The following is a 22,045-nucleotide window of genomic DNA, read 5'->3' on the forward strand; positions in this document are numbered from 1 at the left end:
GACGACGCATCAAACTTCACGAATGTTAATGACCACAATGATGATGTTGATGATGGTCAAACATAATAATGTTGATGATGATGATAAATGAAAGGTGAAAGTTCAAATGGAAAAAAATGAAATGAAATCGGTAAAAGATTCAACCGATTTTGTTTACTGGTTTGGTTTTTGTTTGTCAGTAACTAAAACTCATCCATTATGGATCGAATTCACATCATCATCATTTTTGAAAGAACAATGATTCTTGAAGATTTAAAAACAACATTCTTTCTTTGTTTTTAAATAGAAATTCTCAAATTTGATGACCATATCGTGTGTTTTTTTGTTTAATCAGAAAAATTTCTATTAAAATAGACATGATGGCTATTATTATTGATGTAATCAATATATTCATATTATCATCAACATCAAATTGACCAAATGCTATACAATTAAAGAATTTTTCCACAACAAAAAATCATTTTGCAATAATCGATCGATCGTTTTTCATCATTATCATTATACAATAAAATGTATAAAATTTCTCCACACCTGATGATGATGATGAAACAGAATTTTAGATTGTACATCATCATCATGATGATCATCATGTAATTACCTGATGATAATCTCATAGTAACAAAGAGAGAGACATGGGAAAAACATTTCAATAAGAATTGCATATTGATTGTTTGAAACAATGATCATCATCTTCAATATGATTTGATTCAAATGAATGAATGAATGAACGAATCAATCAAAAAGATTTGAAAAAAGTGCTCTATGAATATGAACGAACAAATCTTGTTTTTTTTGTTGTTGAACAAGATTGAGAGAGACAAACAATAAATCTTAATTTGACAAATAAAGATATTACATACTTACAAAAGGTATTTTAATCTTTGCCAATCATCATCAGATGATGATGATGATAAATAGCTAAAGTTTATTTCAAAGAAACTTTCATCAGTATGTTAAGATTAAAATTTTGTTCAGATAAAAATTTGATGCAATGGAAATTTTTTCAAATAAAATTATTTAATTTCAATGAATTTAAGTGCATGATTTCAGCAAATATTTTTTCCCTTGATGATTATGACGATGATCAATGTAAAATGGCAAATGAAAAAAAAAGAAATCCAGGTACTTATAAATAATCATTATTACCAGGTTAATTTGATTTTTATCATCAACAAAAAACAAAAATCCAAATGAAAAAATTCACAAATAGTCTATGTTTTTTGAACACATGTAAAAGTGTGGCACAGGCATTAGAAAAACATACACTAATTATAATAATTACAATTAGTATTATGATTTTTATTATTAGTCTATACACACCACACACACACATTTGGAGCAAAGTTGGTCCTATTTTTGGATCACCAAAATCACCGAAAAATCATAAACAACTTTGTGAAAACCAAGTAAATGTGGGAGGGAAAAAATGGTATTTTCAAACAAAAAATTGAGCCGCAAGGTGTGACACTTTCGCTTTTTTTTCGTTCGATTTCTTTGAAGCTGATTGATGAAAACGAAAGAAAAGCAAAGCACCTATACATCATCGGGTTGGAAAAAACTCTTTCGAAATTGTAATTATCGCGGTGCTAATTATATACAAGGTGGAATGTGATTTTCAATCCTTTTTTCATTGAAATCAATCTCGGGTCCAGGCGCAATGATACAGCAGCAAACACCCAGTCAAAAAAAAGAAAAGAGTGCCGCCAATCGATAATCACTTTGTGTTGGTCACTTGTTGGACCAACCTGATTTTTGAATCGAATCGATCCGAAAAAAACAATGATGATAATAATATGGTAACATTCACGTTTTCATAGCGAAAAAATATGAATTTTTTCTGCTTATTTGGGGTTAAAAATTTTCTGGAATAAAAAAGAATAACAAATCACCAAACAACAGGTGACTAATAATAATGATAATAACTAATAACTTTCATACAACCTACGATTGTTTATTCATTGTTTAGGTTGTTGTTATTATTTCAGGTGTGATTGACGTTCGTTTGTTTGATTTGGTTTGGTTTAGTTTGATATAAAAGACCAACAGGTTGGTGTGTGTAGGTGGTATTTTTATAAACATAGTGATTGACATTTATCCTTAGTGTCTGACATAATAGCAAACAACAAGAAGGGTTTTATGTAAGAAATATATTTTCTTTTTAAAAAGATTTATATCAAAAATAGAGAAAGAGATTTACGGAGAAAGTTAAGTTTTCTTTTTTGATTTTCCTTTTCGAAAGAATTTTAATCCAGTGGAAGAAACGGAATTCCAAACTTGGTGATAAATATGATATGGCAATAAGGATCACAACCAAATAGACACACACAGAGAATGAAATAGCAAGCATAGGATAATCATCTTTTCTGCAAAAGTTATGCAGGTAGACAAATTAGAGTTACACACCTGTCCATCGATCATTTTTTTTTGTTCTGGTGATGATTGAAAGAGAATTTCTGGCAACAAAATCATAAGGGCAGGTTCATCCTAAATTTTGTTTTTGGTAAAATGAAATGGAAAAAATAACCGGAAACGATTGCAATAAAAAATTATCGATGAAAACCAATGATGATGATAAAACGATGGACGATCATGGTGGTCAATTTTACGCTTCTTCACCTACCACAGGAATATCATTGGTATCATTTGGGGGAAATAATCAATTTTTTCTGTTTCAGTTTGTGATTAGAGATAGAAATAATGATAAGAATAATGATTCGAACATCACCAACATTATCGATAACCGTTTTTTTATTATTTTTGATTGATCATCGATTGAACATTTTCCTCTACACTTTATCGCGATAGAATCAATGGAGAAATTGATTGATTTTTATTTCGGGAAACTTCTTCTTTTTTCTCTTTTAATTTTTTTTTCTTTTTTTTCGTTTAGACAATACGGAAATGAATGTTATGATTCATTGTCTGTGATATAATCATACGAATTGTGGTTAAAAAAACTTGCCACACCTGATCATCATAATCATCATCATCATCGAGATGTTTGTTGCCTTTTCATTTTCCATTTTATTCAATTTATTAATATTGCTATTTTTTCATTTCTGGATATATTTAGCTGACAATCAAATTTTTTGTATTATGGATGACGATAATCAATTTTCCCGTTTTTGTTGTTGAATTCACCAATTCTCATTATCTAAATATTGATAAGAATTTAATGAATGAGTTTTCGTTTTTTTTTCGGGAAGAACAAAAAGTAAAAAAAGGAAATTTTCTTCTTTCAATTTCAATTTTCATCTTTGCCAATCAGTTATCTTTTGTTTTCCGAAAATTCTTGCTCAAAAAACAAAATTTCTTTCCTGAATGATTCACGATCAAGTTTTTGAACTCAACGAGAATGAGAAGGGTGAAGAAATATGGTGGTGATGGCCATCACATGGTCAGCAGTACAGTTTGACCATGATGGTGATGTTCAAAAGGTCGAAGAACCGTTTGTTCATCATCATTATCTTAAGTCGTGTTTATAATGGCCATCATCATCATGTTGTGATGTTATGTAATGATGGCAAGCACAGAAATTATTAATAAAGAAAAATGTTCTTTTCCTTTCCTGATTTCTTTTTTTGGTTAGTTGTTGTTTCATCTACTTTATCATCTTTACTTGAATATTCATTCATTACCAATCAAGAATCATAATTTAATGATAATGATAATGACCACAATAACAACAATAGTGAGATTTATTATTATCATGTTGCATAGAGATGATGAACATCTAACAAAACAAAAACCAAAACCAAAATCCATAACATTTCCGTATTCATTAAGGTGAAAACAAAGACTACTTTGGTTTTAGAAAATTTTGCTTGATTACATCACCATCGAATTGGTGCAATGATTGCATACAAATTTTTTTTATTGGTTTGATTGCAATATTTTTGTGTTTTGATTCACACCAAACATAATTTCAATCATAATGACCATGAAGATGATTTTCAGGTGATATCATCGAAATTGCAGAAAAACAACTTTTTTTGATTCTAATTTTGGATGATTTATATATTGAATGTTTGATGTCTATCGATGAGTGTAATACCTCTTTGGATACATTATTTTATTTTATAAACCAAAACCAACCATAATAAAGAGAAATTTATTCGGCTGGTTAATCGAATAATCAATGATTGAGAGAGAAAGAGAACAAAAATCAGTCAATCAATCAATTTTCCATTTTCAACCTAGTCAACCGTTCAAATAAAGAAATATATCAGGAATTTTGATTGAAAGCTATTTGACCATCAAGCTAGCAAAAGGTGTATGTAGTAACGGTGTCTAACAGTTTTTTTTGTTTATGAAAAAATTGTTATTATTTTAAATGTCAAAATATTTGAATGTTGTTGTTGTCAACAACCGTTTTTCGCTTTTTTTTCTGGCTGCTAAATGCATTGCCTAAACATTCAGGGGGCAGCTGTCAATATCCGTGATTTTTGTTTGTTGCTATGAAAATCAAACACAAACAAACAAAACACGGACATAAACAATTATATGATTGTGTGACATTTTCTTTCACTGATTCGAATGAACCACAAGCCATGATTTTTGTCAGTAGTTGTTGAATGTGAAAATATGAAAAATTAACATTATTATCTTGTTAATTATGTAATGATTTTTCTTTGTTAAATGAATGAATGAATGAATGGAAGCAAGAAAAAAAACAAATTTAAATATATGGTTTGAAAGAAAGTTTGCTTCGGAAAAATTTTGTTAGTTGGGCGTCATGACAGTGTTTTCGCTATACGGAAATGTCAACAGATGATGAATTTGTTATCATCATTAATCAATTATCAGTAAATCTTGAAATTATTCAAAGCAAAAATAAATTCTCAATATTCAAACAAGATGACATTGTTTTTCCATATTCAAAAAACAAAAATCTAATTAAAATTAACCCAAAAAATGAAAAACTCTGTCAGAAATTCAACCAACCATAACAAATGAATCTTTTATTTTGTCACAAACTAACAACTTTTGTGTTGGACAAACAAAATTCAAAGTTATGCCATGATTATGACCACATTATTATATAATCGATTTTTCAACAAACAAAAACGCAAAGACCATATGGTACTTACCCCATAAATTGGTTAATGATGATGCATGATGATAATGTTAGATGAATGATAATTATAAATTCAAATCACGACGATGATTTTTTTTGCAAACATAAATAAAATTCGTTGAATAAAGCACACATAATGATAAAATATTCACTGGTGATTATGGTTGAACAAAACACATAAAAAGGATGAAATCAGCAGCCAAAGAAAACCAATCATCAATTTATTTGGATACCTGGATAAAAAAAATGAAAAGTAAAAATTTATTATCCACCAAAAATTTCACTTTTTTCCACATTCCAAACAAACAAACAAAAAAACTGATTAACATTAGAAAGAAATTTGCATTTTGATCATCACTTTTTTCATAAAAAAATCATCACCATAATTAATCTACCCCTATTCATTGCATAGAATTCAAAAGCCTAAAGATATATTTGGCGAAAGAGAAATTGATCAAGCATCGTCAAGGTTAATCATCAATTGTGATGGTGATGGCGGTGAATGACAAATGATGATAATAAACAAACAAACAAACAACATTCATATAGGACAATTAAAAAGCTTAATTATCAATTCAAACTATTATTATCATTATCAAAAGGAATATTTTACAATATTCAATTCTAATAACCAAAAATCTGTTTGTTTTGTGTGACATCCAACACACGCATCTTTTCAGAATTTTGTCTTGTTGTTGAATCGTCGGATGATTCAACCAATGTGGATTTCTTTTTTTTCAATGTCAACATTATTTGATAACAAAGAACAAAGAAGAAGAGTTGTTGATAATGGAAGGGAAGATAATTTATACAAATTGCTTTCAAGATGTGTTCTTTATTCAATTCATACATTATCATTTCAACATGTTGTTTTTTAACATCACAATACAGGTATTCAACAAATAACATAATTGGATTCAATCAACAACAAAGAACTTGAATTTCTTCACCGAAAAAAAAGTCAAATTCAAATAATTAAAGGAGAATAAAAAACAATGACCCCCCGAACGAAATAACCGGCCAGAATGATATTGTGATGTGAACATTTGACAAAAAAAAATTAAGAAAATCATCATGGACTTTGGTCAAATGAAAAAAAATGAAATGAAAAACGACACGCAATTTCAAGAGAAAAAGATACCTGTAGAGATAGAAGATTGAATTAATGAATCCACAATAAGAATGCAGCATTAAGAAAGAGAGAGCAGCCAAGCAGGTAGGTATGAGGTATTCATATTTGAAGAAAATATTTATTTTTTAATGATATAAAGTTATCACATCACATCATAGGATACCAACCAACAACAACAACGCATGTGATGTGATATGATCATCATCATATAATGAGGGACAAAAACTTGTTTTAATCAAAAAGAATGGAACCAATGAATTATTGCCTCATTATGAATGATGATGATCATCATAAGTGTATTGTGTTTATCAATATCGTCATCAACCCTCGGATATTTTTGTTTTTCAATTTCTTTTTCAATAAATAAATTATACATCATCAGGATAGACTCCAAAACAAAATAAAGATAAACAAATGAAAAAATTATGATTGATATTTGACGAAAATCATCAATAATAAACGGAGAGAGATGCGAAATTTGGTCAAATTTCTTTTGCTGGAAAAATGACCCATGTTCTCACGTATATCAAATTAGCAATGTTTGTGACTATATAATAGTAAGCAAAACAAAAACTACGACATTTCAAAGATCAATTAACTTGATTAGTGCCAAAATTATGATGGCCAAAAGTAAGGAAAATCAAGGATAATTTTATCGATTGAATTTTGGAAACAAACAAGAGAAAAAGGAAACATTTTTGAAAAATTTAAAAAACTTGCAAAAATTTTCAATCGATCAATGTGAAAAAAACTGTTTTTTGTTTTTCATTTTCCTGGAAACATTTATCCGTAAACATCTTTCAACGAACAAAAATCTGATAATAATCACATAGTTACATAAACCAAACAAAAAGGAAAAGAAAAGTTTTTCCAAAAAAAACAAAACAGTTTTTTTCGGGGAAAAAATCCATGCTCTGAATCATATATAATGATGATTGTTGTTGTTTTTTCCCCTCGATTATTATTATTATTATCCAAAAACCAAAGAAATGAAACAAACAAACAACCATCATCATCAATGATGAATTTTCAACATTTTCGTTAATCATCATGTACATACACTTTACACACAAACCATTTGATGATGGCCATGCTAACTAACCAAACTAACTAACTAACTAGACTGGCCATAGCTCAACAAGTGATGATTTTTGCTGCATTCATTCCATTTTGAATCAGCAAAAACGTTATCGACATATATTTTCATATTTTCACACGTACTATACAATCATCATAATAATAATCTATCTGGAACAACACGAGAAAAAATACATGAAATTTTCGTTCGTTTCGTCTTTCGCTTGCTTGAATGAGGCAAAAAGAACACGATACACTTTTCCACGTTTGTTTTTCTCATTCACTTGTTTTACTATCGTCAACATCCTCATCATCAACCGCACCATTTTGTTTAAATACCCGCGAATACAATCGATGATTTTTCATTGTTGTTGTTATTGTTCCATTTCATCATCGACAACATCCTTATTGATGATGATCATTCAAATCGAAAACAACAACCAAAAACTTGTAACGATTAGGATGTTCAAGCAAGCAAAAAACAGATAAAGCAATTACAATACACACAATGGATTGAGGATGGAAAAAGTTTTTAAAAAAGGTGATAATCGATCATCGCAAAAATCAAATCAAATCGATTTTTTTCTTTTCAATTCAAAGGGTGTATTTTTAAGCCTTTCCAATTCACAATGGAATGAGCCAACTTTCATTTTATTAATCTTTTTCAATTGATTGATTGGAAAAGATTAATCGTTTACAACAACAGTGTTTATCAGCATTTGAAAAAACCAGAAACTAATTTTTCAATTTCAATCAAATCAATGGATTGATAATGTGGAAAAACGAAAGAGTCAGTCATTGATAATTGAATTGAACATTGTTTCATAAATGATGATTTTCCATTTCTGATCTTTCCGGTTTCTTTTCAAAATGAATTATCGAGCCGAAAATAGATTTCCCACAAAAAAGGATTGTGTTTTATTATTCATTGGAAGGACATTTTCTTCATATATTGTTTATTGCTGTGATAAATAAAATTAAACTAATTAAATTCAAATTAATGATGTCTATCATCATTTAACTGAAACACAAACGTAAATAAAAGTTTCTATAAATAACCTAAAAAATACATTGTTGTTGTTCATCATGATCATGACAGATATCGATAGCAATCCAATTTGATTGGTTGGTTGATATCGATCGAAAATCAATCAGCAAACAAATCACATTTCTTTTTTTGCTAAGAAATAACAAAACAAAAGACAAGTGAAAGTGTTTAACCACCACCTTTTTAATGGTGGGATGCAAAAGAAAAGAAATTTTTCAGAAAGAACTAAAAAAAGTAGGTGCCGCTATTCAGTTTTTTCCTCATTCATTTTCATCATCGATCATTGAGCGTTTTTTTATAATAACCACCAACACCACCAGAGAAAAAGCATCTTTAGTGATCTACATTTGTTTGTTAAGTTTATTAGTTGTTTTTCCATAAAGATAATACTTCTGGATCTTTTTGAGATTCAGTGTTCAAAGTGTCTGTCAAATAATGAATCCAGAGCAGAAATAAGATAAGATTTTCATTTCGGTCCAAAATGCTTTTATCATATAACATCCCCCAAAAAAACAAAAGATAAAATGATTATCATAATGATCATTCGTATCAGGTTGTTGTTCATTGAAACAAAAGCAAAATATTTAAGAAAAAAATACTTTTCAAAAAACTCAAGGAAAACACCTAAAAATAAGAAAAATTATTTGAGAAAATTTTCCACACAAAAATTTCTGTCCATTTACTAAATAAAGTGATGATATTATTATAATCGACTTTCCATCCTAGTAGTATTTTCCATTCGATATCCACATTTCATTTGTTTCGCTTGTTTTTCGTCATCATCCACAACAGCATACGATAACTAAAAATAGCTTGGAAAATATACTTGGTCCAACAAAATAAGAAATTGAAAATGAAAATGAAAGCAAGGAAGTTTCGAGTCGATGTTATATTATGATGATGTTTATTTCATCAAAACGATCAACAAAAATCTATTATACAAAGGTGAAACAGGAAAATAGAATAATATTACCAATTTTCACACTTTTACACCATGTATTTTGGTGTGTGATGTATAATAATACTTTTTTCTGTCTGTTTAGTTGCTATTTAATATTTATAATCAAAAATACCATGGATTTTTTCGTTGGTTGTTTTCATCCTTATTCATTCCATATATGATGATCGGTAATAATAAATTCAAATAGTAACAGACAGACACAGAAAACTTTCGAAAATATTTAGTTAACATATTTTTCTGGGGAAAATTTCCATTTTAAGCTATTTTAGGGTATTCATTCATTCTTGCCTAAAAACAAAACAAGACCAACAGTCTTTTCGATGATAATTATATGAACAACAGAATCAAATTTTAACTGAAAAACGTCTAATTTAAAATTTTAAACGAAAAAATCTGGGTGCACAAATTGATCGAACCACAACAACTATTAGACCAGCTATTTTCCAAGTCCAAAAAACTCTCAGGGTTAGTTTTTTGATTGAACAATGATAAAAACAAATTTTTCTCTGTGCATCTAAATGTGAATGAGCTACCTAAAAAAAGATTAACCACCACTAACAACAACGAACTAAGACCGACAAGGATACCGAAAATTCGTGACGTACATTTTTACCCGAAAAGAAAAAAATCGAGAAAATTGAAAACAACAACAAGAAAGGTTAGTTTTATACTGACCTAAGGTCACATTGGAAGAAAAAAATTATTTATTCCAATTGAAAATTGAATTTATTTCATTTTTCATTTGAAATGAAATTGAAAAGCAATATTTAAACTTTCAAACACGCAAGTGAAAGCCATCATTGAATAAATGGAAATTTTTTCAAAATTTACCAGAAAACAAAGATGTTGCATAATTACCCAGAAATCAAATGCTATTTTTGGTGCCGAAAATGTTGATTTCACAGTTACAAACAAATGGAAAAATTTTCCAATTCAACACAAGAAAAGCACAAACTTTGAATTTGAAGAAAAAAATTCGTTGGAAAAACCACACACTCGAGCGAATCAGAATAACGACTGAAAATTGGATCGATTTTCCTTGATTTGAAAAGAAAAGAAAAAATGGTCGATCAATTGATCGGTGATTATCATCTGGATGAACAAACCACCACCACTACCTGGCGTCTCAAGATGAAGCCAAAAAATTTTTTTCAAGTACGTATCACGTACAGAAACACACACACCTGCAGCCAAATAAGCAAGCAGTGGACAGTTGAAGAAAATTATAAGTAAAAAAATTGACCAAAGGACCTGAGGACACAAACAACAGAAAAATAATCGTTATTTCTGTGATTGGTTGTCTGACTGACTGACTGAATGACCAACGGTCAATCATCGAAGATTTTTTTTGGACATTTCATTCAAAATTACCAACAAAAAAAATCAAACACGGAACAAAGTAAAATTCTTTCAAAATATCTTTTTTTCCATTTTCGTTTCAAAAAAATATTTATAAGATCAACAGGTCATCATGGGTCACACATTGGTTGACATAAACAGAAAATTGGTTAGATTTTGGACATTGAAGAAAAAATAAGGAAAAAATTGACCAAACATAGGTAATCAAAAAGTCCTAAAGATGATTTTCGATTGGAAGATGACCATTACCACCAAGTGATTAGCCTTATCAAAACGATCATTATCATCATGATGACGATCGTCAATGTTTGTAAGAAAAAAATCACAAAAGAATTTTCTTTGACTCAATTTGACAATGCAATGATGGATTTGAAGGGCCGTAGGGCACAAAAGAAAAGAAAACGGTACACCTAATCAACGGTGTGAATATAGTAGAAGTGATTGGCATTTTTTAGTTGAATGTGAGAAAAAGAAATTTAAAGAAACTTTAATAAAGTCATCATAATTCTTATTACAAATGTCTGGCAATGACATTGAAAAATTCCAATGCAACATGGAAAAAATGATGATGGCAGTTATCTTGCGAGAGATCTTAATTTATCCCAATAAATCAATTGTGTTTTGCTAAATACCTATAGTAGAGATCTGTGACTATTTTGTAAGAAAGGGTGGTTACATACTATCATCAGACAATTGTCAATTAACAAAATCTCGAAAAAAGAGACAATTTGAATTCTATATTGTTTTACAAATCAATTGTCGTCGTCATCGAGTATAGCTAGTGTCTGGTAGACAGTAGTTATAAATCAATTAACCACTCGTTGATCGATGAAAAACAAAAAACACGCGACAATTTGACGCTTCATTTATTTATACAAATATTTAAGTAATTTTTTAAAACAAAAAACATTAGATAATAAGTATCCAATTGTGAAACTCTTATGCTCTGGCAATGATTAAATATAATCTGATAGTGATTCAATCATTCCAAACACCTTTTCAGCAATCGATTGATGCATAAAAAAGTCAGAAATAAATATGGGAAATGAGGGAAAAAAATCAAACAATATGAATACTGTTGAATTTTGAAATTTTTCAACAACAAATAAGCAAATAAATGTTATCTCTAAGAATCTATAAGTCAGACAACAAAATCAATCTTCTGTCCAGTTGTTGAATATTTGTTGTTCACCTCTTTTTTCCATTATCCACCATATTGGTAAAAAATGACCGATTCAAAATTATTTATCAACCAAAATGAATTATATAATATGGTTGTTTTGTAATGGAATTTTTTATTTTTCAGGAAAAAACAAGTTCAAAACAAGGGTTGATCGGCTGAATGTGATGATAATTTATCGATATAAAGAGAGAAATGGGGAAAAAGAGAAAAGGAATGAAATAAACAAAGTGGGAACAAACCAGTTGAAAGCGAATTGACAAAATGCTTGACCGGTATCAAGCAAGTGAAAAACAGTGTGGAGAGAGAACCAAAGAAAAAGATATAAATCGAAAGTTTTTTCTCTTCGGATGACATATATGTAATCTTTGGACATTTTGGATTTGATTTTTTTCTTCGCTGATGATGAAAAATAAGGTATTCAAAGAGGGTATATGTTTTTCTGTTTATTTCAATGATCATCATTGATAAGATTTCATTTATCAAAACCTTTTGAGACAAATCTCCCTCAATTTCTTTCCTAACTGACATTTACATTAGGAGATTTGTGAAAGGAAAATTCGAGAAAAAACCAAAATTGATTAAATATTTTTAAAAATAAGAAAAACAAAAATCTAATTTTAGACAAACATCAGTTCAGATCAGATGATGATCATGACGCGCGACTAAATTACACTAATCACTTTGGAAAAAAATACTCAATAAGATCATCATGTGGACAAACAATTTCAAATTCCAAAAAAATAATAAAATTCTTCAGATTTTAAAACCAAAGAAGAAAAACAAAACAAAAAACAAGCACCATTTGCATCAACCAATAAAACATTCAAAAATAAGGTGTGTTTTCTTCGCATTTGCATCCGACAAACAACAACAGTAAAATTTTTTGTAACTTTCATTGAATCAAATCGAATACACAAAGTATATTTGCTGTTGATCAAAAGGTCATATGATGGTGATGGTGAATCCAAATGTTTGCGTGTGTACTTCCACTCACCAACAAAAATCTAGCACCCTAAGAAATTTTTTTTCCAATAAAAAAATAAGGCTTGTCCATGGACAATTCAATTCACACCGAAAATGAATTTTGTTTTGTTTTGCACTGACAAAAAAAATTCATTCAAAATTCATGTAAAGCGCGTGCCATTGAATTTATGTGATGATCAAATCATCATTCACAAGGTGAACAACGAGAGAAGAGAAAAAATTGATTATGCAAAAAATAAAGTCATGATTTTTTCAGCTAAAAATCAAATAAATTCTCATAGGTTTTCAATAGCAACAAGTTTTTTCACCACTTTTTTGCAAATAAAAATCTTGCCAACCAATCAATCACACTATGATCACACAATGATGATGTGAATGAATCGTGATTTATTTAATTCAAACAAATTTTCAAACGATATAACTGATTTGAAGAGAAGAGTGAATAACTAAACAAGCAAACGATAAATCGATCAGCATTGAAAATAATGTTTTAAAATCCTCCATTGGTTTATCGTTGATGATTACTATCAAACAAATTTGCTTTTTGACTACCATAAATAGTACAATTTTTTCGGGCAAAATTATCATTTTAAATTCATTTTAAAGAATGTCCAGCAGACTAAACCAAGATGGCCAACGATGATTACACCGAAAGTTTTATTGAAGATTTGGCTTGAAATTCATTCATTCAGGTAATGATCAACAAGTTTATCTCAAGACATTTTATTGGGAGATAAAAATGTTAATTGAAACAACCATCTTATAATGTCTAATGTCTATAATATTCAACCTGGTACTGAAATGGTGACAGATTAACTATATAATTATGATCATCATAAACAACAACAACCTTCAAAGCAAATTGAATTGTGTTAATAATATAATGTAATAAACATGTTATCACCCAAACAAAGTGACATAAAGGTTTTTTGTTTTGTCAAAAACAAAACAAATTTTTATTTGTTTCTAAATTCTTCTGCTGTTGCATTTATTTCTATAAAAAGATTTTTGATGTTTTTTTTGATGCAAGGACAGCGAAAAGTTATTCTTTTATCAAATCTAAATAATGGTTATGCAAGGACAAATTTTTCTTGGGTAATCAATTACCAAAATCATAATACTAATGGTAATAAAGTGAATGTCAAAGATATCGAAAGTGATGATGTTTTTTTCCAAATAAGTAAAAATTGTCTGCAAATGAAAAAAAAGATAATCGACCGAAAGAAGATAATGTGTCATTAATGAAAATAAAATGATTGAAAAGATGCAACCCTCGATGATGACCATGATTAAATGTATGAAATGGAAAAATTCTTTGATGAACGATGATTATCTATAGATGTTTATATAATGCATCAATGTTTTTTCTTAGTTCTTGAAGGTCATCTAAAAGAATAATTTAGTAATGAATAAATTCCACATATCATTATCATCATCACCATTAGATATTTTCTTTTCAAGACAATTTTCTCAGTTAACAAAAATGGTGGTGATGGGCACCAACGCACAGAATTTATATTCAACAAAAATTAACATATTTTCACTATAAATTCAGATTAATGAATTCCTATTGAATCAGTTCAAAAGTGTGGGATGAATGATGAAAAATCCAAGAATTTCATGAATAAATAGGATGATCAATCACACTAAAGAAAAAGTGACTTACTTGATTTGAGATGAAACAAATAATGAGGATGTTTTTTGTTTAGTTTTTAGTTTTTTTTAGTCGAATACAGATCAATAAACAAAGTCAGTTATGTTATGTTTGTAAACATTCTATAAAAATAAACAGGAAATTCTCTAGAAAAATGATCATTTTATCATCATCAGTTGTTGATGGCTAAATTCAAATAATGATGATCCGATCTGATCAAAACAAAACAAAAAAAGGGTTCAATGAAACATTTGGTCACATCACTTTATTGAATGTAGATGTCAAGTGCGGAAAAAGATAAAAATTAATGACGAGGAAAATTAATTACAGGTAATAACAACACACCATCACTCAAACACAAACACATCGACAAACATGTGTTAACGCAATCAATTAATTGAAATTGGCAATTTTGTTTCGATCACAAGCAAAAACATCACCATAAAACGATAATCACGACCACGATAATGAATATTCACAAGTTTGTCGTTTAATTAATCGATCGGAAGATGTTCAATTTTCTTGGTGATAAATTTTCAATAGAATCGATTTGGGTAGCATTTGTCTTATCTGATTAGAACTTGAATAGATGTTTATATGATTCATAGAATTTGGCGCCAAAAAAACAAAGGAAGGAAAATATTGAAAAAAATCACTTTCTGCCATCATCCACAATGGTTAGAATAATACTGATCAAATATTTGAGCCATCTATGGATTGTGCTTGAATCCTGATGTATCAGTTCTCTTTCAATAGTAGTGGTACACACAATCTCACTATACTTCATACAACTAGCATTCCAAAAAAATCCATCATAGCAACACAGGCTATACATTTTTATTCAATGCTTCTCATTCTGATCATTGGATCGCTTTGCTGAAAACACCGGTTGCTTACCTCATATTATAATGCTACTACCTCGAATCAAATGTTTATTCTCAAAAAATAGGAAGAGAGAAAACTGTATCAACAGGTTTGTTGCAAATGGCGCCCATTAATTAATTTTTAAAAAATCTTTAATTTAAATTTCTTAAAATTGAACAATTAAATCAACAATGAAAAATAATCAATCATTCAATAATAGTGATATTTTTTCCAGATCAATATGGCCAAAATTATTGAAGGTTTCATTTCTATGATCATAATGAAAATGATGATTATGATGTAATATTGACACAATGATATTTAAAAGAAACATTTCAGTTTAATATTTCCCCCTTTTTAGAAATTTCATACAACAGAAATGATTATTATTGTGAACTATTATCCACTAACTCAATGAATGAATGAAAATAGAATGGGTCAAATTTTGTTTGATCGTTGTTGTTAATTTCATTAATGAAATGGCTGCCATATCGAATGATGATTGCCCCTTTGCAATGAATGGATGAATGATGTCTATTATAAATTCATACAGTATATTTATTCAAACTAACGGGGAAAAACAACGTTTTTATTGCCAAATATTGTCCCGGGATTTGGCTTTCATTTTTTATATTTCGGCCATTCTCATTTGATATTGAATATGAGATTTTCATCATCATTTCAGAAGAATGATGATGATGAAAATATGAATACAAACAACAATCAATGAATCGAGCATATATTTTTTAGACAAAAAATTGTGACGACTACCTGCAGATTGAAAAACATTTTCAGTTTTGTTGATATGTTTATTACATTATTACATCACCATCAATATCATATGATAATATCGACAATATCTTTTATTTTATGTTTGGTGGCCAAAATAATAATTGAAACAAACATTACAATTGAGGTAACAGGTGATTTGTTGAATTAAGAAAAAAAGGATCATCGCCATTGATTGAAATGTTGATATTGATGATGATCATTCATTTTTGAATTCCTATGAATGATTCATTTCAAACCATAATTTCATTTCCTCATTTGATTGAACCTTTTTCTTTATTGATTATTTTGCTATTAATTAATTATTCATTTTTGCATTGTTTTAAGTTTAATAACTTTCATTTATTCAATCTTTCATCGATCAGTTTTCAATTAAACATCAATCAATATTAATGGTGAAACATCAATCAAATGAAAACATATCTGATGGAAAACAAACAAACACATTTTACATTCCCAATGCTAATGATGGTGATGAGCAAAATCCACAAAAATCTTAATTGATTTTGCTGTTGAAGCATTTTTACCTGAATATCGATATAGAATTGCATCGCTCATCAAGGTAATCATTACACAGATCAGAATGTCATTTATGTTTATGTCACCTTCTGAAGGACGATGGAATTTTTCTCCTGCATGCAAACAACATTCATTCAATGCCGGAATTCCTTCGCTTTTCTGCTAATTGTCAATATTGAATGAAAGGCAAACAAACAACCTTGAATGAATCGATCGTTCGATTCGAATTTTGTTTTGTTATTTTGCACTTGAGATTATCAATCGATTGAATAGATCATGTGTCATCGATGTTGTTCAATTGAAAATTAGTCGAAATTTTTTACTGTTTTTAATATTGCCAATAACAACAAATCATTAATTCAAAAATATGATGCCAACGGAAGATGTTTTAGTCGTTGTTGTTGCAGGATTAGTGTGTGATATTCAAGGTAATGATAATCTTTAAAATGTAGTTTTGTTCAATCATTAATTGATTGTGTTTTATTATTCGAGTGAAGAAGAAAATTATCATAGTGGTTATCATATGTTGATGTTTTCGATCGATGTCTGGATAATATCCATTCAACCCAATCATATTGGTGGATCATTGATTTTCTGCTATCCGATCCATTCAATGTCGAACACAAAAATATTACACGTGTTGAGCATATTTAATGCATTGTATAGACCAGGTTGTTTATTTTTCTAATAGTTTTCATGTAAACAATTTAACCATGGTTATAATCTATGCTGATGATGATGATGCATTAACATTTTGTTTATTAATTTTGTTGTTTTTAATTGATATTTGATTGAAACACAACAAAACATATACATTTTAATTATTAATTATGGATTTTTCTTTTCCATTTGCAATTTGTTTGTTCACAATCAGCAGCAGATGTGTCGGCAGATTAGGTCGACTTTTCTCCGAAACGGAACTAAAGATGTCTTGTCTGATGATGATGAAGATTTTTATTAAGATTTTAATTTTGACTTTTCCAAAAAATGATTGATATATTCATTTAATATTTGAAATTTTTTTCAACAAAAAATGAACAAAAACGATAATTATCATCAGCCAAAAAACTTTCTTTGCATCCATGATGATAATGATAATCATTTTCAATCATCATCATTATCTTTGACGATTGGCCTAACCGAAAGTAAAGAAAGAGAAAAAAATTGATTCATTTTTCCGCCACCATGATTATGATTATGATGAAGACGGTGTTTGTGGTGATAGTTTTTAATATTTGGCATATGATGATTATATAATAACATATCTTTATTGATCATTTCATTCACATTATCGACCATTTCACCATTCAATTCAATTCATCCATTCAATGGGCGTTTTGTCTATTCGGATCCACGGAAACATCATAACATATGGTGAAAGTTGAAAATCAAATTATCAAATGCAATCCATTTTTTGCATTTAATTTCTTTTCGATGATAAATTGATGATGAATTGTCAATCTGAGAAAAAAGATCAAGATCATACCAAGTGATGGTGAAAAGGAAGCTGTGTGGAGAATGGCAAAATGATCATTACGACTGTGTATTTGCATTTGGATTCGATTTGATCCAAGCAAATTTTTTTCCTCGGATTGTGAATTGATGAAAAAGTCAAATACACACACTTATTGATCGTTGATCGATTAAATCAAACGTTTCAATACGAAAAAAATTTATCGGTCATCAAACACAGCCTACAATCATCAGCCTATAGCTCCACCTTGAATGATTATCACCACACATCGATATTGATAAAATATGTCATTTGAATCGATTGAATAGTAACATTATTTGTTGATTGTTTCAGTTGTATCGATTGAATTATTACATTTTCATTCAATATCCTGTGGTTTAGTTGTTTTGTTACATTTCATTTCTTCTCAATTATAATGTTGTAAAGATCGTCTTTTTGACATTCATGTCTTGTTAGCTTTGTCTAATTCATTTAGATTTGACATCATCATTATTATCATTGTAACAAGCATTTCTATTCAGAATTGAAACAGATGAAGGGAAAAGGCTTCATTATTGATCTGTTTTCTTTTTTTGAAATTCAGTTGACTAAAAAAGAATTGATTTTGTTTGCAAAAATGTTCAATGTCATCTGTTGTTGTTGTTGTTAGCAGCAGTGTGTAACGCGCCCTTTTGATCCAATGATGATGACATTAATGCATTTCTTAAATATCTTGTTATTGATTTTGATTGTTTGAATGGACATCAATCATTTCAAATTGAAAAAGCACTAATCACTAATTGATTGACAGTTGGCAATAATAGTGATTATTTTAGTTTGATTCAATATCCGAATCGAATTGAAAATTCAATTAAAATAAATACATTTCAATCAATGATTGGTCTGTTGTGGTTGTTTTTGTTTGTTTCAAAATAATTATGCTAACATTTCATACTTTTACTTGTTACATAATTTAATTTAGTTGGTTAAAAGATAAAAAAATAATTATAATGTAATTATATGTGGCATCTTTATCATGTTATCGTCATTATCTTATTATAAATATTCCAAAAAGTAACATGTTTCTATGTTTTTATTACATCTTGATATTTATTTGCACTACTGCTGCTCAAGTGAATGTCTTTGGCATGCAATCTTATTAATTAACCTGTTGTTTTTCGAAATGTATAAGGCACGTATTTTATGATTAAATCAATCAGAAAAAACGTGTGTATGTTTGATAGATGAAATAATTGATAAAATTCTATGCAAAAATTTATTACAATTTCACATTTTTCATTATGCAATAACAGAAAAAAACAATATTAATTTCGTAAGCCATTTACAATGATCTAATAGGATTTTGTTTTTTGTTTTGGTGTCATTCATAGATATTGTGTCAGTATTGGATTTTTTCTCTTTTCTTTTCTTTCTCGAATTCATTTTGATCTATTGATAGATGTTTGTTTTATTGAATGTTATTTTGATAATCAACATACAAATCGATTGAGACATTTGCTCTTTAATTGTTCAGTAATTGATAACTTTGATATTGTAATATTCAAAATAGGTTTAATTGGCCTTATTTGCTGGTATATTCAATACTATTTATTGGAGAAATATGACATCCAGCAATTTGCAATTGTTAAGCGCCAAATTGTGCCGGAATCATTGGCACTATAGTAAAGTAAGTGAACATACTATGATTGTTGATGAATCAATATTATGATAACATGCACTATTTATTCACATTCATTATAGCAATTCGATTCTACATCAAGCAAGAACTAAAAGAGTTAAGAAAAAGAATTTATAAAGCAATTTTTTGTGATGCAACTGGTCAACTTTATTTATGAACTTTATTCATGCTATATTCATCCAAAAATGATTATGAAATAAAAATGATTGAAAATTTATTTATTTATTTGATCGATTTAAATGTAATTAAACAAAATGGACCTTAGAATTTTTGTTTGGCGATGTTCCTGTTAAAATAGTGCGAAAAAAACATTTGGCAAATAACCATCAAAATAAATAAAAGTCTTTGTAGCGACCTTGATTTAAGCATCAGAAAAGATCGATCCATTTTTTTCTTTTCGAACAACAGTTTGTTGTTTGAATGTTGTAATCTTTTTTCTTTTTTATTGCCGTGTTAATTTGATTTTTAGATATTAAAACACGAGCAAAGCAAAAAAAATGTTGAAATCAGATTCAATAAGATAAAAATTCATTGATTGATTGATTGTTTTTTTATTTATTGAACAAAAATGTTTTATTTTTCTTTTTCGAAATTCAATGATAATAATGAATGGATTTTTTACGAAACAAATATTCAATGTGATTTAGATAAACTGATGTGTTTTGTACATTTGAAAATTTGATTCATTTGAAATTCTCATCATTGCAAATAACTGGTGAGAAAATAGGTTCATTCTGCCCTGAATTAACCAGGATTGGATTAATATTTGCGTGTGAAAAAGTTGTTTCAATTTTCTGAAGAAAAAACAAGCCACCAGGAACAGATCGCGTTTTACATTTTCGAAAATCAAGATTATCTTTGTTTGTTAAATAGTTGTCATATTTGTATTTGGTTTGATTGATATGTCGTTGTTCGGTCTATGGATTCGAAACTCAAATCATAATGATGATGATGATGATGATTCCATATTCACGATCAAGAAAGGATTTATAATGGATTGGTCATTTATTGAGCCTATTTTGTTTTGTTGTGATGAAGCATCATTCATTCGTTTTCAGAAGAAAAGTTTTTTTGATTTTTTTCTGGAAATTTTTGTTGTTGTTTCGCAAATAATGAAACAACAACGGACATGCTGAACATATTAATAACTGGGTTAATTGTTTTCGGCAGCAGCAACAGAAAAACATCATTTGTTTTCCAATCTATCCATCGATCGAGCGATGATAATGATAATGATGATGATCAAGATATATTATATATTCTATTGAATTTATCATTATCATCACCATAATGATAATGATCATGATATTTTGGCGATAAAGATGCGTTTGAAAATTCCGATTTGTTTTGTTGTTTTTGTTTTTTCCAGGCAACAGTTATTGTATGGCTTGTTGTTGATATGATTTATGCTTGAATGTTTTTGGCTGATGTAACCAATGAGTAGTTTAATTTAATTTCAAATGAAAAAGGGGTTTCTGTTCATTCATTATGGTGATGATCAATTTTATTTTGATTAATCTTTTGTTGTTTTTCATTCATTTCGTTTCATTGTCTCATTTGCTAATCAGGAAGCCTTGTATTATTTTGGCCCAAATAGAAAATCTTTTCTGTTTTACAATAATACCCGATGGTCAAGTTCATTTTGTGAAAATTACATTGAATTTGTTGTTGTTGCTGTAAACTTAATTAGCCGACCGATATTTCGGCTACTGTTTGTGGCGATGGTGGATAATAGATTACGGAAGACATTTTAATTGGTAAAACTTCTAAAAAAACATGTCGTGAACATTCAAAAAATTACCATGCAGAAACTTGACCAATAATGATGATGATAATGTTTTGATTGTTGTTTTCATTTTGGCCATTTGAAAGCATGATGATAATTTCTTTCTTTGTTATTTTCGAAAATAGTGATGATTTTTGTGTGCTCTTTTTCGTGTTTATGTTCATTTATTAGATGAAAAATAATAATTTCAAACTGTTATTCTTTTTTTGGCAAATTATGCAATGAAAAAATCAATAAAAACGGAACATCCAAATTATCTATTGTGTGTGCGTAATTGCTGTCATTTAAAAATTTTCCTGTTTTGTTCGATTCAAACTGATGATGATGTTTGTTGAACAATTAATTTGATGAAAAATTTAAATTAGTTGGATTTGTTTTGTTTTGTTTCAAAAATGTTCGTCATACGAACCCGGTAGTTAATGATATTTTATTTTGAATTTCGAAGCAAAATCAACCCTTT

The 22,045-nt window shown here is 28.7% G+C and overlaps 1 protein-coding gene and 1 long non-coding RNA gene across 3 annotated transcripts in view; one reads left to right on the forward strand and one right to left on the reverse strand.

Moving 5' to 3' along the window:
• Nucleotides 1-15,159, reverse strand: part of LOC113794797 (uncharacterized) — a 53,533-nt gene extending 38,374 nt beyond the window's left edge. The window contains exons 1-2 of the mRNA XM_075823918.1: nucleotides 14,488-15,159; nucleotides 5,091-5,310 (exon numbers count right to left, since the gene is read on the reverse strand). The gene's annotated coding sequence lies outside the window, so the exon portion shown is untranslated. The remainder of the gene's footprint in view (nucleotides 1-5,090; nucleotides 5,311-14,487) is intronic.
• Nucleotides 15,160-16,877: 1,718 nt separating this feature from the next.
• On the forward strand, nucleotides 16,878-20,016 carry LOC142646042 (uncharacterized). 2 transcript variants are annotated; one of them, XR_012847061.1, is made up of 4 exons: nucleotides 16,878-17,075; nucleotides 17,145-17,318; nucleotides 19,671-19,787; nucleotides 19,862-20,016. It is a non-coding gene; the product is annotated as an uncharacterized LOC142646042 (long non-coding RNA). The 2 variants fall into 2 exon arrangements; XR_012847060.1 differs by lacking the exon at nucleotides 17,145-17,318 and having other exon boundaries at nucleotides 16,890-17,075.
• Nucleotides 20,017-22,045: the final 2,029 nt, after the last annotated feature.

Source organism: Dermatophagoides pteronyssinus, unplaced genomic scaffold (genome assembly GCF_027571235.1).
Source record: "Dermatophagoides pteronyssinus isolate colony J.1.1.1.1 unplaced genomic scaffold, Derpt_VIB-CSIC_2022.12 sq0041, whole genome shotgun sequence".
Taxonomy (NCBI): Eukaryota; Metazoa; Arthropoda; class Arachnida; order Sarcoptiformes; family Pyroglyphidae; genus Dermatophagoides; species Dermatophagoides pteronyssinus.